Source organism: Nipponia nippon, unplaced genomic scaffold (genome assembly GCF_047370975.1).
Source record: "Nipponia nippon isolate SJK-2023a ecotype South Korea unplaced genomic scaffold, ASM4737097v1 scaffold_27, whole genome shotgun sequence".
In the NCBI taxonomy this organism is placed as follows: Eukaryota; Metazoa; Chordata; class Aves; order Pelecaniformes; family Threskiornithidae; genus Nipponia; species Nipponia nippon.
Genome location: NW_028262344.1, coordinates 907,164 through 924,494, shown reverse-complemented (window position 1 = coordinate 924,494; position 17,331 = coordinate 907,164). Strand labels below are relative to the sequence as shown.

Here is a 17,331-nt window from a genome sequence, read left to right as displayed (position 1 = left end):
CCGCTTTGTGCTCAGCTGCTCCCTGGCTGGAAGCTGCTGGGAGGGCAGCGGCCCCCCCTGCCATTGTGTAACTCGATCCCTGCCCACCTTTCAGCCCCCCTTCCCCAGCACAGGACCCCTCCATTCGCTCCGCTCCGGAGGGACGTGAGCAACTGCATCACCTCGGGAGTTAGCAACGCTCCGCTGGTTCGTCCCTGCACGTCTGCTCCTTCCAAGCAAAACGAACCTCCTCTTATGCCGCCTCTCGCGGCGGCGACACTTTGGCACACACGTACACAGCCACCCCACCCTTTCCTCACGGCTCGGCCGGTTGACACACTGCAGTTAACTCTGTTAACACGCAAAAGGGATGGCTGGAAAGAGCCGCCATGGAGCAGCATCGTGTGCACGGGGTAGGCTTGCACGCAGCAGGACCCATGCCCGGCAAGGGGCAGAGCATGCTTCCTCCTCACCGCAACTTTAACGTGCGGGGAACCTCATGGGAAAGGCTCCGTGTGTTATAAGGATCAAACCTGCGCTGTCTCGAGGCCTTGAGAGCTCGCCAGCCGCCTGCGCACATCTCGCCGGACCAGATCCTCAACAGGTGTACATTAGTCTAACCGCCGAATTCAATATTAGCCCTTCATCTGCGCCATTATTCTGATGCGTCACTACACGCTGTCTGGATGCAATCCCCCATCGTAGAGTTATAAACCAGGAGTAGCTTCAATTACACTGACAGTATAGAAGCAAAGTAAGGGAGAGGCTAAGCAGAACCTTTTAATTTGCTTAGCCCAAATGAATAACCCTGGCTGCACCGGTGCAACTGATGTCAGAACTTGTTCCAAAAGGCAGGATACAATTTAAGAGTTACCTGGGTGTCTGCCCCAACAAAGCCACTTGGATCTGTCTACAGGCTTTGGCCTTCGCTCCATAAACCTGGCAAAAACAACAACAAAAAGATCTGCTCAAAATCTTCGTATTAAACAAAGGGATTTAATACCTCTGGTTTATATGCAAAAAGTCAGAATAGGTTTAATTGTGTCATGGCCACTGTATGTTTAAGGTACAATTGTTTAATGCCCAACATAAGGTTGCAACTATTGTCTTCTACTGTGTTCGAGTTAATCAGAAACAAAAACAAAGGCAAGTTAAAGGTCTTCTCATATTACTGTACTGCATGATTTATTCACTTCGCACAGTTTGATTTTTTAATAAAAGGAATTACGTATTTTAGGATATTTCTGCTGGGATTGTTCTGTATCTTGTACATGCAATGCATGATGAAAAGTGATTACTAATAATAACCCGGTATTACTTGTAATCCTATGCTCTAAATCCTGACTGCCTGTTTCAATGGGATTTTGATTAAAACCAAATGTGCATCACATATCAGATACATAAAGAACTTTCAGCACTCAATTCCTGGTACCTTGGCCTGATCCAGGCAGTGAAAATACTCATCTGTGGAAGGTGAAACAGTCCTTTAAAGGCATCGCTGTGGCAGGCTGACAGCTTTACGCCACTCTAACCAAACATGGATATCACTGGCTTGGACTGGATTTGTACCTGAAAAACAGAGTCAGAGGTTTTTTAATCCTTCTATTCAGCAGGTAGATGTGCCAGTCCCAGCCCCAGCCCTAAAGCACTAGCCAAGAGGAGTTACAGAAGCAGGACGTGGCCCACGGAGGCAAGGAAGTTGCATTTGAACGCGGCAATATGCTTTGGCAGGTTATCCCACATCATGCCGATGAGTAATGTATTTTGGAGGATGCACATGGAGACAGAACGCCAGGTTTTGCACACAGTGACAGAGTTGTTCACCTGAAGTAAAAGTAATCAGAGCTCAGAAATGCTGGCACAGATGAAGAGAGGGAGGAAGTCCCCCAAAATTTGAGAGTGGTTGGACACCCATGACATCTACTTTCCTCCCCGCAGCCAGCAGTTCGCCAGGCGGTGGATCCAAAAGCCCCAATTCTTTTGACTGCAGCAAGAGTTAATTCCAAACCCAATTTTTGAGGGGCTCTGGGTAAGACCTTTACTCGGGGACTCCCCCATCTACACGGGACTCCCACCGCAACAGTCTTTGCCACGGAGACACGCACCCCCCCCCCGCCCCCCGCACTTGCAATAAGTATTTCCCTCCCCCTGCTCCAGAGCCTGATGACACTAGCAAATATCTAAATAGTTCCTTGCAAAGGCTTGCCTTAACCAGAAAGAGGATCTCTCATTAAAGCATAAAATTAAACACTTCAGAACAAAGATATTGGCACATTAATATGGAGATTCTGCCTCACCCCCCCTCCTTCATCAAAATGCATTAGCCCTTCATGTGCAATTTGCATTGGAAAGCGTAGGAGCCACATAGCATTAACAGCTGTGAAATTGGTGTCATTCTTAAAGGTTAAAATAAACCCAGCTATTCTCTAAAGCTGCCAAGCATTTCTTTGCAAGATCTATGGCCAGAGCCTTCATGAATCATGAATTTGCTTTTTTTGTGTGCTGTGGAAGGATCCTTGGGAAGATCTTTTCCCTGTTTACAGGCAGGCAAGAGCATTCCTTGCTCAGCCTCTTGCAGGGTGACCTCAGCACTAGGTGTGAAATAAGGCAAGCAGGAATCAGCCAGCAATATACATTTCAATTTGCATAGCAGCTCTTTAAAAAAAAAAAAAAAAAAAAAAAAAAAAAAAAAAAAAGGGAATGACATGGCAGCCTCCTCACTTTACTCTTGAGAAAGTCTCTTGAAACTTTTCTAGCCAATAGTTAGTGGAATTTGTTTTGCAAGAGTGTCATTTTGTATTTTTTTCTTTTTACTACCGCAACAAGTCACAGATCCTAAAGTTAGTATATTAAATATTCTGGTTACCATACTGACAAGAACATTTAACATGAGAATCATTCTTTCCCTGTGATTTTTCAGAAGCTAGAAAGATTATTCTCATGAAAAAACTATTAATTGCCAAGGCCTAAATAACACAGAGCCTTGTTAGATAAGAGAGGCTAAGCGAGTAGAGTGTAATTCAAAACATATAGAAGCAAATGGGAAAGCTCCCCTGGGGATTATGGCCTCTGGTCTCCGTGCCAGAGGTTGACTTGCAGCTGATGCAACCCCAGCACTGCAGAGGCTGAAGGTCCCTTGAAAACATTGTCCCTCCTGGATTTTGGGCTAGTCGAAGCACAGGCCACTGGATGCTTCTCGTCCCAGTTCCTCCCCTGAAATACCCATATGCCATACCTGTTTGTCACAGTAGAAACATACACGGGGTATTTTTAGAAGAAGAAAACCAGGGAAATTTTCGGTATTTTCTCCGAGGTTCCACCTCGGTAATACGGCCATTCTTCTCCTTTTAGAGGCCCTAGTAAAAACCACTGGCTCAGCGATGGTCTCGGAAGAAAAGATATCCCCCATATCCTCACTCACCATGAACTCAACCACAATGATTGTGCTTCCTTGCCCTTGGAAACTTTACGATTTAATACTTATTACGCTAACCGGAGGGAAAGGCAGTTCCATACACCTCTTTCCTCCCGAGCCTGTACAGCGAGTAACGGTGCCGCATTCTCTGCCATGCCTCACCCCTACGGAGTCCTACAGGTGATGCAAAGCCACGGGAGCGTCCAGAGCTGGGGCTGAGCGTAGCGTTACTTCCAGTTCAGATGGGAGGTTAAATCCAAGCGGAAACAGGCCTCGAACAGCTTGTTCCAAACCCTGCTCTGCCTGCCACCCTCCACAGCGCATACTATCCTCCCCATCTGCTGCTTTGGATGTTAAACCCTGAACATTGCTAAATAAGTAGGGCTGCGAAGAGTCGCGTGTATTGTCTGGCTGAAGTTCACTGCGGGTTGGCCTCCAAGGGAGATGATGATTAACTCGACGGAACAGTTTGGGCAGTGAGAAAGACTGGGTTTTGTAGAGAAGCAAGTCAGCATCTCCGATCCTCTGCTTGCTGTCTCCTTCAGCAGGTTCAGTTCGAACAGCATGTTTCGTCGCTACACCTCACACTTACTTTTGCAAACGAGCAGGAAAAAGAAGCAGGGAGCTCTGAATAACGTATTGTGGTTTCCAAGCCGATTTCTTCCCCCCCCCTCTCTCCCCCCACCCTCTTTTTTGATCAAAACCAAACTTAAAATAGAAGAGGAAAAGAGCTTGCGTAAATATCTGACAGCTGCTCCAGGCTTTCTCGCTAGTGCGGTAACCAGCAGAACAGCGAAGAACCTGATTTTTTAGCTTAGTCAGAAGACCTGTTTTGGCCCGCTTATTAGGAAAACAGACAGGAGAAGGTGTTACCAAAGCAGCTAGCCAAGTGAGGTCTAGGGACATAAGTGAAAGAAAGACTGGAATCTAGGGAGTGGGCCAAATGAAAGGGAAAAGGATAAAGGACACTGGGGGGGGGGGCAACGAAGAAGCTAATCTGAGGAGGAGACCTCCAAGGAGGTTTTATGTATTTGCCATGGGAAATTTCACCTCCACCCGCTTCCTAACTGGGCATGCAGTAATACAGAACAGATCACAGCTCCAGTGTCCACATTTTTAAAACAGGCTTTTGCCTTTTTCACACCATTCAGTAGAAGTGAGAGGAAAGCAGATTTTACAGAACAAAGTTTCAAACATCCGTATCATGTCAGGGCAAATAGGTGAGTTTTAGGGAGTCCGCAAAGGTGAAGGGACAAGAGGTGGGATAATTAACGGTCCTCCCACAGCAACAACCACAGCATCCACAACCTTGACTTCGTTCGCTTTTCAGCAGCTCCTTCTGAACCAGCTATGGGAAAATAGAGACATCACTAAACGGGACAATCAATTTTCACGGAAGATAACAGCCTGGCCGGCAGCGTGTTATCTTCTGAGAGAACAATCCCTTTGTAGTCCTAAATTAAGATTTGTCTTCCAGATTGCAGTTGCATCAGATGGAAACTAAACCAGAGCAGCCACAAATTGATTGTCTTTTCTAATTGTCACTTATCTGGTGTGCAGCCATAAGAATAAGCATCTTAAAGGCCTTATATGAACTGGGAATTTGCCCCAGTTCAAGCCAGCACATTGAAAGCTTTGGCCGGGGATTTCTACATCTCCCAGCACAGCACAGCAGCTTTGTCCATCGCAAACACCTGAACACCAAGGGTCTTTTTCTGGGAAACTCCATTCTCTTAGCTCACAGTTTTAATTTTAAATAGAACAAACGAGATCTTTTATCCCCATGTAACAGTTGGGAAAGTGATACAGAGACTTTAAAGGCCTGATCCACAAGCAGATGGCCAATATCAAGAAACTAACATCCCAGCTAGATCATGAAACAAAAATCAGGACTTTGCTCCTGCTCTGCCCGTACTAAGCAAGCCAGGATAATGCCCACAATCTTCATTTCAAGAACAGCAGAACTTAAACCTTCCAAACCACTAAGTTAACTAAACCCCAGTGAAGTTTATGAAGTCTGCCATGATTTTCAAATCCATCCTTAGTAATTTGAGCCTGATTTAACATGGAGACATTTCTGCAAAACACACTGTATATGCATGGGTGTGTGCACATTTCTGACTGTTTTAATTCTCTGGGCAGCTACAGCCGCATTTGATGGGGGCATAAACGCCTCAGAGTTCCCCATCACCTTTGTGAAAAGTAAGCTGTAAGAAAGGACAGTTGTTAGAAGACAACTCTAAAAACCACTCCACTCAAAACCTACAGCATCTGATCACCCCTCACTGGATACCAGAGACTCCATGGGGGAAGAAGGGGGAAGGGAGATGTCAAATGCCCCAGTTGTGGGAAAAGCTTCAATCGCAATTAACAATTGCCCACAAGACACAAATCTGTGGGAAACCAGGCTTTGTTAATCCCTGCGCTCAAGGAAATACTTATTCGTACCCTGAGGAAGGGGCCCGTTTCCTGCCAGCTGCCTTCCCACCGAAGGGACCCGGGTGGGTGTCTCCAGCCACCACTGCTCGGGACCCCCGTACGCGCCACGGTAGCATCCAGCCACTCACTGATCACTCATTTAAGATCTAAATATTTAAGACCTGGCTGGACAAGCTACACAAGTAATTTGAAGCTTAATCTCTTGTGATATTTAAGACGTGGCTGGACAAAGCCTGAGAAAACTAGAAACCAACCTGCGCTATTCAGAAAGACGAGCTGAAGGACTGGATAGATTTTATCATTTTTCTCCTCAGTTTTCCTCCTTTTGGCCAATTTGTTTGGAAATTGCCACTCTCCTCCCAAATACACCCTGCCCTTCACTACAGTAACCATGCTTTCGGTCCGGTGTCAAGGCTTTGAAATCTCAGAGGTTGCAGATTGCTATACCCGGGGAACTATCAATGGGGCTACAGGACAATTTGGCTGGTGTCCAGTCCGCCCCAGATCAAGACAATTGCTCTCCAGTGACGGCCGTAATAGCTACCAAATAGCTAATCCAAAGAGCTTACCAAAGATTTGAAAAGCTTTTAGCAATCTTATACCAGGAAGCTCCTGATTTCTCAGCTAAGATTGTCTCTTCTTATGGAGAACTTCTTATGGTGTAGGATAGGTATTTGCAGGTATTATTTCGAGGGATTTCAGAGCTATGCTGAAAGCCTCCTGCTTACCAGATAGGGTTCATGAGAGAGAAAGGGGCCTGGAATAATAAATGAAAATTGCTTAGATCTTTTCCAAAGATCACAGGCAAGAAGTATGGTCTCCCTTGGAAATGCTCGCCATGGCCTGGATTCAGGGTAGCAAAAATCTCCTAAAGCTGTAGGATGAAGGCTAGCTAATTAACAGCACTTAATAGCTGGCTAAAAGAGGTATGGGTGCAACAATGTAATACAAGAGCCGATGTCACGGAAATGGAAATTTTTTTCTCTGGGGCAGGTATGCTTTTGGGGCTACTCCTGGAGGAATGGAGTAGCCCAAAGTAGTGAACAATAGCAGGGAGAGGTAGGGAAATCAAGGCAGGAAGCTTTTGAGAATGCTCTAGTTCTAAAAATAGTCTGGAGTTTTGGTTATTTTAGTGTACAATGCCACCAGGCAGCCAGCTCACACAGCAAAATCTGCAAACTCATTCCCTTCACACCAGCTCTGCACTTCAGCATGGCTTCCGGGAATAAAAGTGCAAATTTGGGCAAGGATGCAAAGAATGCAGAGTTGCTCAGCTACTCTGGTTATGAGAAGCAGTGAAAGGCCCTAATAGAGGCACAGAACCCCATCTAAATATATAGACAGAAACTGAGAATAGCCTGCGACAGCCCTGCTCCAAAAGCCCACTCCAAGCTCTCGGAAAGCCTCTCTGACTTCAGCAGGCTTTGGGTCATGCCCTGTCCATACCGAAGGGCATGTTAAATTGGGTTTACAATAGCCCTTTTCCATCTGAGCTGCCCAATGGGCAGGCAACGCCTCCAGGAACCTATTGACTTTTCAGAGGCTACAAGAATAAAATTACAATTTGGAACTGAAATCGCCGCTGCGACTGTGATGGAGACCAGAGCTATTTAGGGATTAGATTAACACAGAGACTTTATGAAGCATCAGCTGTATGGCCGCTGTGAGTGAATCAGCAGGCTGTTAGCCTGGGGACCAACTGTTAATTGAAAAGGGGGGGTGGGGGAGAAGAAAGGCTGGAGTTTCATATCTAACAGTTAAATACATTTCAGTTGCTGGTCCAAACTGTCCAAAGGATTTGCCAGACTTGTGCCTGCCTTCCCATCCCCCCAGCAGCCTTTTAGCCTCAGCTTCCTCATTAAAACGGCTGAATAGAGCTGCACTTGTTACACATTTCTGCCTGCAAAGGCAGTACCAGCCTCAGCATCCAGGCAACCCCGCTCCCTCCCCAGATTCATCCACGGGGTCTTTACCTGCGTGGCAAAAGGCTTCTTCTTATTACAGCAAAAGTGAGCACTCGTCTTTGGGAGGGTGGAGTGGATGGCTGTAACGCAGCAGCAGTAAAACACATCCTAACACCTATGGATACCTCTAACCACGGGTCCTGGGCACAGGTTGGGCACAGGTGGCCTCACCAGAATTAAATGACGTAAAATCTACAGACTTACGTTCACTGACAGTCCGCTGTGCTGGGGAGCTGCACTCTGCACCAACTGCTTTTTTTACGGGAAGGGAACTGGTGGCAGCACGCACAGGACAGCGTACAACCAGACGACCACCAGGTATTCTCTCGGCGACCTAGTAAGTGTCAGAAAGCAGTTAACATACTCGCTTTCACAGGTTATTAAATAAGGCGAGTTTTTCAGCACAGTTATGGTCAGAAACAAGAAGCACTAGAACAGGCTGTGAATTTCTGGGCAAGAGAGGCCACGTGTAAAGTTTTTCTTGCAATATATTATGTAGCTGCCTGAAGTCTCTACGGGTTATATTAGAGCCCTAGACAGTTGTCTGACAAATTCCTGGTAAACAAAGAAGACAAAGCTGGAACTTAAGCTATGTGCAAGTCTATTTAGGTTTGTTAGTTGCAAGTTATTCTTTAGTAAAACGTTTCCTGTTTAAGAAACATTCAGATTTGTAGTTCAACACGCCTGCAACAAAATGCCCAAGTACCCCTACTCAGAAAAAGCAATTGTCACTTCCCAGGTTATGCTGGTCAGATCCAACCCTTCTCATATACGAGAGGTTTAAAACGCATCTTTGAGAGATTTCATCTTCAACTGTTTTGTGGTGTTTTTTTTTTTTTTTTAAATAAAAGAGGCCTAACCAGGAGTTACTGCATTGAACATGTTTCCAGGAAACTGAAAGCATTCAACACTGCAAAGTTAATCTCCCCAAGCATAACCCATTTCCAACTAAGTTATTATATAAATGCACATTATGATGGACAGCAGCTACTTAAACATACATAAGCTATATGATATGGTAAGCACGTTACTGCTGAACATGCAATAAAATTTGATTTTACCCTATTTACATCCATGTGTTGGTTCAGTTTGCCTTTTTATTTCTAAGAGGATAAACGCAAGCCCAACTGACAAGTTAATCTTAACCACACAGTGAAAAATCTGTGTGAACACAAGAAATAAAAAGGATAGTATATTTTCTCCCTCCAGCACTCGAGTTTACTTCATTAAGGATGTCCCACAAACTTTTTTCAAGGGGAAGCCTTCTGTCCTCATTCTACAGAGCAGAAAACCGATGCACAGATGTAATCGGAATAAGATGAAGACCCAGGCTGCCTGGCCCCCGACTGTTCACCAGCAGATCAAAATCCTTTCCTAGAGGCATGAACAGAACCCCAGAGCCCCATTCCCAGTCATTCCTATTTCATCGCTGCATCCCATTTTCTTCCAAAGCAGGAACAGCCCTTTGGCATCCCAACTTCTGGTCTCCTTCCCCCCTCATCCTCATGACAGCCCTCCTCGTTGCTCTGTGAAGCGCCAGCTGCCTCGGCCTTATCAATTCCAAAATCATCTTCAGTGACATTATAACAAAGCTGTTTGCCTTTGCATCCTCGAGCATATAAGATGCAATCCCTCCCACACGCACTTTTGTTCCAAGCCAGCCAATATCTGGGAGGAGAGACAGCTCTTTAGCCTCCCACCCAGCGTGTTTCTGTGGTCCCTGCTTCCTCACAACATAACGGCATGAAAGGAGCAGGGAGGCAGCTCTGCTCTCTGCCTCTTCTCTCAAAGGCTCGGCGACTCTTGTGTCAGCAGAGCTGTGGTGAGCCACATACCGCTGCTTCAGTTCAAAGCATCTTTCCCGGGAGGACGGCCAGCAACATCCCAAATTGAAACCACATACTTGATAGCTAGCACCCTAATCGGCTACATCTCAAACTTAGCACATATTGGCTCGTTAAAAAAAGAAAAGTATTTAGAAAGCCAGCGGGGCACCTTCCTTGGGGGCCCAGTTCAGCAGGTAGTTCGGTGCCTGCTTAGCTTTATTATCAGGTGGAAACCAACCACTTCCTAAGGGCCAGGCTTGCAGCATAGCACAGAGGCTCCTGCTTTCTACCAACATTTGGGGTCCGGAGAGTCCATGTCCTTCACCAGAAGACACCCACAGTAGGAAAGATCTCTCTGTACACGGCTGCAGGTGTTCTCCCTCTTGGGTAGGGCAGATTTTGGCAGTCAGGCCACTGAGCAGTGCATGTGTAGCATATTAAAGATGAAGTCTTTTTCACCTACTCAGTTCTAGAAGTTTTCGAAATAGAACATAAAAGCCCTTTTTTGTTTTTATCTAAGGCCTTAGGGAAACGTGCCAACAGAGGACAAAACCCAGGTGGCGTACAATGAACTCTCTGAGAGAAATGACTTCTGTTTTATGAGATATTTCTTAATGGAGCCAAGTGATGCAGATACACTACATGACATACTGCCCTCTCCCCTTCAAACAAAGTGGGGCTGGAGCTGAACGCCCCATTCCTTGGATGCTGGCAGAGCAGCAACCTGAGTACACATCCTTCAGGCAGAAGCGAGAGGGGCTTGGAGGAGCTGCGTGGCGATATAGGAGGGAGAAACACACCAGCTGTGAATTTGAATGGAGCTGCTTTGCAAGAGAGCAGAACGCTGCTGCTATATTTGGCTATTCCCTGAGAGATTTTGCTGGGAAGGAGCATCTGTTTCATTTGATGCAGTGCCCATCACCCCCTAAAAGACAGCATCTTGCAACCAGCCACCACCAAGGGCAGTACAAAAGGAGACAACCTGTCACCAGTCTAAGGGAGATGACTGGGACCACCTCTCGGAGAACGGGGATGCTCTTGGCAAGATGGGGAGGCTCATGTTTGTGTCACCATAACCCCCCCTTCCACCTACTTGAGCGGGAGGGATCATTGCAAGACAAAGCAATACGGTACATCACCCTCGCAGTACTCACTAGGCAGGGCGGAAAACATTGAACCGTGCCTTAATCTTCACCTGGACAAAGACGTGACCTAACAGCAAAACCTGTTTTTCCATTAGCTTCGTGTTGTGATGAACGTGTGAGCGGTGTCATTCTCTGCTCTACCTATTTCATCTTGGGGCAGAGCCAAGGTGCTAAGTGTCTTTAAATTACAGTAGAGAAGAAAGGAGCAGGCAACCACCTACAGAAACCTGATAGCCGCTTGCTACAGTTGTAAACTTCCTGGCCAGGGCACTCGGTGCTGCCAGGAGAGCAGCGCACACCACGTGCACGCACGGCTCTCCGTCTCTGGAGGCGACAGGTTTCTTTCCAGTCACCACATATTTTTTCAAAATCCATCCAAAACAGCAATGCAGAACCCGTGCAAGGGACCAGATTTTTTTTGGAGCATTCAAATTTAAGATTGCTGGCTTCCAAATACTTTCTATGCATCCAATATTTGTTACAATCACAGGGCCATTCATTTCAGCATAAAACCACTGTTACACCACAAAACTAAGTATTATCAAGCAATGCTGGTGCTGCCTCAGTCCAAACCGCGCTGCCAACACTTGGGAGTCCAGGAGGGCAATTTGGGGCTACTACACAATTCACAAAGATCCAAGAAGAGCAATATGCGTGGAAGGGGTATGCCCTAAAACCCTACAGGTTGAAGATCCCACATCAAGGCGGTCATGGCACATGACACAGTAATACCTACACGCTCATAGCAGCTGGGGCTGGAAGTCCCATGCTCTTCCCGAAATGCGGCTCGGCAGGAGACTCGGGGTGAGAGCGAGCCGATTCCTCCCAATAGATGGCAGCAATGCATGGAGACACAGGCACTTCTCCCAGCCCTCGTCCAGCCTCAGACACAGGTGAGCACCCAGGCAGAGGCGAACCACGCTGGCAGCGTCGGGGTGCAGAGCAGGACCCAGGCGCCCTGGGCGCCAGCCTCCGGACCACCCTGCCTTCCCCCCTTTGCTGCTGCTTCATTATTTGTGCACTTGAATGCAAGGGCTTCCTCCCCCCAACCTTCCCCTCGCCCTCCCCTATTTGGTCCTCCGCTACTTTTGTTCGGTGGTGGAGGCTATTAAATGCCGAATGAGGAAGAGGCCCGTAGCAGTGAGCACAAGCACTAGATGTACTCTGAAAATAGACCATGTCAATGGAGCTGGGGTTTTGTTACTAAGTGTCCCTAATCGAACTCTTTGTGACTTAATCACGCTTTTGGCAGCGGCATAAGAAACAAGTAATGAATCAAGTTATTGTATTTCCTGGATTTTACTCTGCTATTGTAGTGTGCGACCCCAGTGAATATGCCGATTCCACTTCTTCCCCTGGGTTAATTCCTCCAGCCCTCCAAGCCCGGCCAAAAGGGCTTTTTTGGAAAGAGCAGTTTCGCTAACACTATGCGGTATATAATGGTTTAAAAATCTCATCTAGAACTGTTAAACCTCTGCAGAAGGAGCAGAGGCGAGAGCAGAAAGGGAAAATGGAAAGGGTTCAGACATGTTGGGAGCCGGGAAACCGGGGAAAGAAAAAGCAGTAAGAAGTTGCTTTACAAATACAGGCCTCCTACTTTGTTAACACATTTAAGTAATGTTAATTGCAGTGCACTGCAGTATAAAGAGGCATTTGTAATTGATTAATCTATGTTTGCCATTTTCTAATTAAAGAGAAAAGAAACCCTAATTATTCCACTCTGTACTAGGCAGCGGAACAGTCATTATGGAATAAGCAATTTTCCCTCCTCAGACACTGGGTTCCCCTATTCTCCCACGTTACATAAAACCCTTACCACACAACGCTCCCTGCAGCATGGCTGATTTCTGCTTGTTAGGCACTACCAGCGTTGCTGAGCTCCACAGCATCCCACTGTGCGGGAGCAGGGGGAGCGGACCGCAAGCTTCAGTTCAAGCTCCAAACCTTGCAAAGGATGACTGTGCAATGTTTTTCAGGCCCCTCATCCTCATGAAAAATAAGATCAGAGAGAAAGATGAATTTTGGGACCCAGTCCCGTCACTACATCCGTACTGATGCTGGTAGATTAGCTAGAAACCAAGAAGGCCATTGCGGGGTGTGGGGGGTGTGGGGGGGAAGCCCTGACAGAGGACCTGTGTCAGGTGGAAAGAGATGACAGTGAGCCTGAGCTGCTGCTGCTTGGTTCTGCATCACTTGAACAACAGAGAAAGGCAGAGAGAGCATTTGGTGTCCTCGGGGTACAAATCACAACCTGCGGTCCAGGGTGACTGACTCAGCCCCAGCTGCTGTTGCAGCTCCTGAAATTCTCTTGAGAAAGAAGAAAGCTGAGCCTGACTCCAGCTCCCAGTGCTGACCCCTCCGAACTGCTCCACGGCCTCTCCCATTCCCTCCTCCACACCCCACACGACTGCAACATCTCCCCTTGCTTGGGGAGGGCAGTCTGTGGGCCAAGAGGAGCAGAAATGGGAAAAGCCTCCAACAGTGTTGGAGAGGCTGAGTCTCTCTCTGCTTGCTCTGAAAGGTTGATGTCTACAATAAAGTTGGGCAAGACAAATCCAGAGCTAGGTGAATTTGTTCAGTGACATAGAGGCTAGCTGATGGAGAAGGATGTCAGGAAAACAGGCTCCCCTTTCCCTGGCTTAAATGAGGCAGGATGGAACATTTTCTCTTTAATTTGGAAGACATGCTGGTAACACGGTTCCTGCTGATAAATCACACGCCATTGCCTGACTCGAGAAACGGGGAAAACTACAGTACACTAATTTGCGACAATCACACCTTTGGCACACAAGATGCAGTCACTGCAGAGCTGTTCTCCAGAAATAGTTAAACCGCACCACATTGCACTTAAAGCGAGTATTCAGGGTAGGTGATGTGACTCCCTGGTTTTATTCAAGTGCCCAGTGCCGTGTTTGTATCTCTGGTTTCAGTAAAGGAACGGTGCGTGATAAGCTGCCGAGAGAGGATGATGCTAATGGCACGCAACCCAACTCAGAGCAGAGTTTGGAGTTCTTGCTGCAGAGGTACTGTGGGGTTGGATTGTAACTTTTTCACTTTTCACAATTTAAAAAAAGCTTTGAGAGAAAAAATATTTCATAATTAGACAGTGGGACTCATTATTCCAAGATATTGTTGAAGACACGTAGGAGGATTTTTAAAAAGAGCTTAGACATGAATAAAGATAAAGAATATGCCGTTTTAAGCCAGGCAAGGGTTTAAAAGAGAACATAAAACCCTCATGCTTCAAATTGAGACCCATTTTTAATAACTGGGGGTTGAGAGGAGAATTATTTTCTGCCAAGTGCCAATGTCCTCCTCCTTGCTAGCACATCTTAACTGGTAGAAGAAAGTTGTTCTTAATCTTGCATGGAATCATCATTCCCAGCCTCAAAGCAGACCCAATGCGATTACTTACATTACACAAAACAATAGAAGTGACAGAATGGGAGGTTTTTAAAGTAAAGCCCTTTCAGGGTAGATGAATAAAATGTGGTGAGACTAAGTTTCTGCCCCTTGGCTGAAGCAGATCCTAAAAAAATGAAACTTCAGAGACCCCAGAGGGGCAGGTAAATGACAAGGATGGAAACAGCACAGCTTAAATGCTCGGGTTTTCTTGTATTAGTATAGCAGAGGCCCCAGATCATTGCAGGGATCTGTTGTGCTAGGTGCTATACAATCCCCTAGACATTGCTGATAAGATTGTTTTGGTATTTACTATGCGATAAAGTTACATGAGCATGGAGGTGCTTCCAAGTTAGAGGTGGCCAATTCACACACAGAAAGACTGAAGATCCAGTTCCCCGTATCCATACATGTGTATTTAATTTTAAGCACGAGTAATCCTTTAAATCACAGACTTTAAGGAACCACTCATGCTTAAAATTAAGCACACATGTGGATGTTTGCAGGGTCAGGTCTGGAAGATCATTTGCCTCAGTTTCCACCTGTTAGGGGAGAATCCCTTTTCGCATTGCCATTTTTCCCTTTTTCCCCAGTTTCAGCTACACACTGCAATATCTGGGCCTGTGTTCGGTACAGCAGTTTAAGGACATGCTGGTCCTTATACTGGGGCCTTGAGAGGTTTTTTTTTTACACAAGAAATAAAATTAGTCATCATCAGAAGTCTCCTGCAGAAGCAAAAAATAAAATTGAAAATGCAGAAAGTTAACCTAATATAGCCTCCGCCGTTCTTATTCCATGCCAAGGGAGCTCAGCGGTGAGCAGCACATTTTTCCCCCCATCAGCTGGATTTGTCTGTGTTGTGCCCATGGCATCAACCCATAGATGAGGACGGAGCAAGACACAGGTAAACGGGCAAGGCATTAAGCTGAGAATTAGAGATACATGGCCTATTTTTAACTGCACTTCACAACCTTGGGCCAGTTATATCATTTTTTCTGCCGCCTTTTTCCCCCTCCTTTCCTTTGTTTTGTCTATTCACAGTTTAAGCTGTTCAAGAGAAAAATGTATTATAACAGTTCTTAGAGATCCCACCTGAGCTCAGGGCTAAATTATACCAGATCCCAGAGAAGGCAGCAACCAACAGAAGAACTACCCAGCTACCCTGGGGCCTGAGAGGCCTTTACAACAACAGGACAGCCAAACAAAGACCATAAACAAGTTCTTTTGGAAATCGTCTTTTTCCTCAAGCGAATCAAACCACTCAGCGTCACAAACGCAGAGCAAATCAGATGCATCTGAAAACCTCCCACAGAGCTTTGCATATCACTCAAAACCACTCCAGTTACTTTTGAGGGCTTACCCTCTTCTTTAGAATAAAAAGAAAAAGAACAATCATAAAAAAATACCAGAAACTCCCCAAACTCACCAGTTAGAAGGGATATAAGCCTATAGGAACCAGGTGGCAAACAGCTACCCTAGCAGAAACACACTTTCTTCCTTTCCCACCCCAATTTAAAGGGCCAGAGGGCAGGTAAACTGGGAACTGCAACTCAGGCTCAATTTTCATTTCTGTAATAAAAATAAAAATAATAAAATGCAAAATTCTGAACCTGGTAGGTCTTTCACTGCACCTTGTTAGATTGTAAATTACTATTTTGCCCGGGGAGTACAAGATAAGTTGAAGTACGACAGATACATAGCTAACAAATCTAACTAATGCAAGTGAAGGAGGAAAACTTTGTAACAACAGGGTATGTTGGTAAAGAAGATCCTGCAGATAATTTTCTTATATGATGCTTGCTTTAGTATTTAGGTAAATGCACGTAGACACTGCTCTGGTCTGTTGAGACATTACATTGATCCTGGAGTTGGAGTTCTTGACCGACACTGCCATGGCTTGGGCTCAGCACATTTCTCAACGGAGATGGTAGACATCTGTCAGTCCTGCCTAGGTGGGCATGCCCTCCTGTCTTTCTAGGAGAAGTTGTGCTTCAACTTCTGGACAAAATGCTTTTGAACATTTTTAGAAGTGAAACAGATGTGTTGAGATGTGTGATGGAAATTCATCCTGTTCTGTGTCCAGTTTGTTCTTTTTACTCTGCTCCCTACAGGAGAATCTCTGGCTGTCCTTGCTTTATCCCCATGCTAAAGATAAGGGGATGCAGGAATGAGGGGGGAAAATAACGGAACTAATGTCTTTTTAATGATTTGGAGAAAGAGCTAAGCTGTTGAAATCCTCCCATTGTTAATCAGGTGATTCATCCCTTATCCGCCACCACATTACATTTCAGGAGGATTTTCTCCTACCTGGCGTTTATGTTCAATCCGATGACCCGATAGTCCTCCTGAGCGGATGTAATCCCCAGGTACGGCAGTGTGAGCGGTTGCTCTCAGCAGGATCTGTCCGTGACTCTATTTCATAGTGCTGAAATGTCACCAGAACATAGTTCTCTGCAGAGGGAACTAACTGAAGGAAACCACGAAGAATTTGGCTCCACATTATCACCTAAATCACTAGTAAATTATATCTACTTTGTTTTAAGAAAGGAGTACTTGGAGCAAAGAAAGACAAGGAAGTTCATCCAAACCCCTTGATCTGAATCCCCTTTGGGCACAATAAAAATATGTTCTGGCTTTCTATTCCTTTATAGATTGTAGGCAATGAAAGCTTCAAGTTCACCAACCCTCCACAGTGCTTGGCTTCAGTCAGAATAGATGATATCTGGGGCTTTCGGAAAAAATTAAAAGGGCTGGAAGATGTCTGCAGCTCTGACATGATTATTTATGGGCCTTCAATGAGCGTTGGCTGCAAAAATAATCAAGAGTGAGAACTAAGGGGAAAAACAAGACAATGAAGCTCAATAGGCTTCTTTTTGCTAATATAGAACCCTACAAAATAAAGGGGCTTCTGAAAATCTGTAGGTGTCCACAGGATTGGCTATAAAATCATTGCAAGACTTTAAATCTACAGAGACAGGGCCAACACCTAACCAAGTGGGAAGATCTCAAGCAAAAAAAAAATCATTGGTCACATTTGGAAAACAGTCACTTAAGGCAGCCTGGCTTAAAGCCCCTGAGCGCGTGTGTGTACAAACATCCCTTGACTTTCACTTTAGATGCTTTATAGCCTGAAATGATAGAAAGGGGGTTATCGGCTATAG

The 17,331-nt window shown here is 45.8% G+C and overlaps 1 protein-coding gene across 2 annotated transcripts in view; it reads right to left on the bottom strand.

The window, feature by feature from the left end:
- Positions 1–17,331, bottom strand: part of STC1 (stanniocalcin 1) — a 94,886-nt gene that overhangs the window by 14,280 nt on the left and 63,275 nt on the right. The window contains exons 1-4 of one of the 2 annotated variants that reach the window (XM_087763219.1): positions 15,597–15,636; positions 8,002–8,131; positions 1,412–1,548; positions 854–918 (exon numbers count right to left, since the gene is read on the bottom strand). The gene's annotated coding sequence lies outside the window, so the exon portion shown is untranslated. Of the gene's footprint in view, positions 1–853; positions 919–1,411; positions 1,549–8,001; positions 8,132–15,596; positions 15,637–17,331 lie in introns of those variants that run through there. The other variant, XM_087763220.1, reaches the window with a different exon arrangement.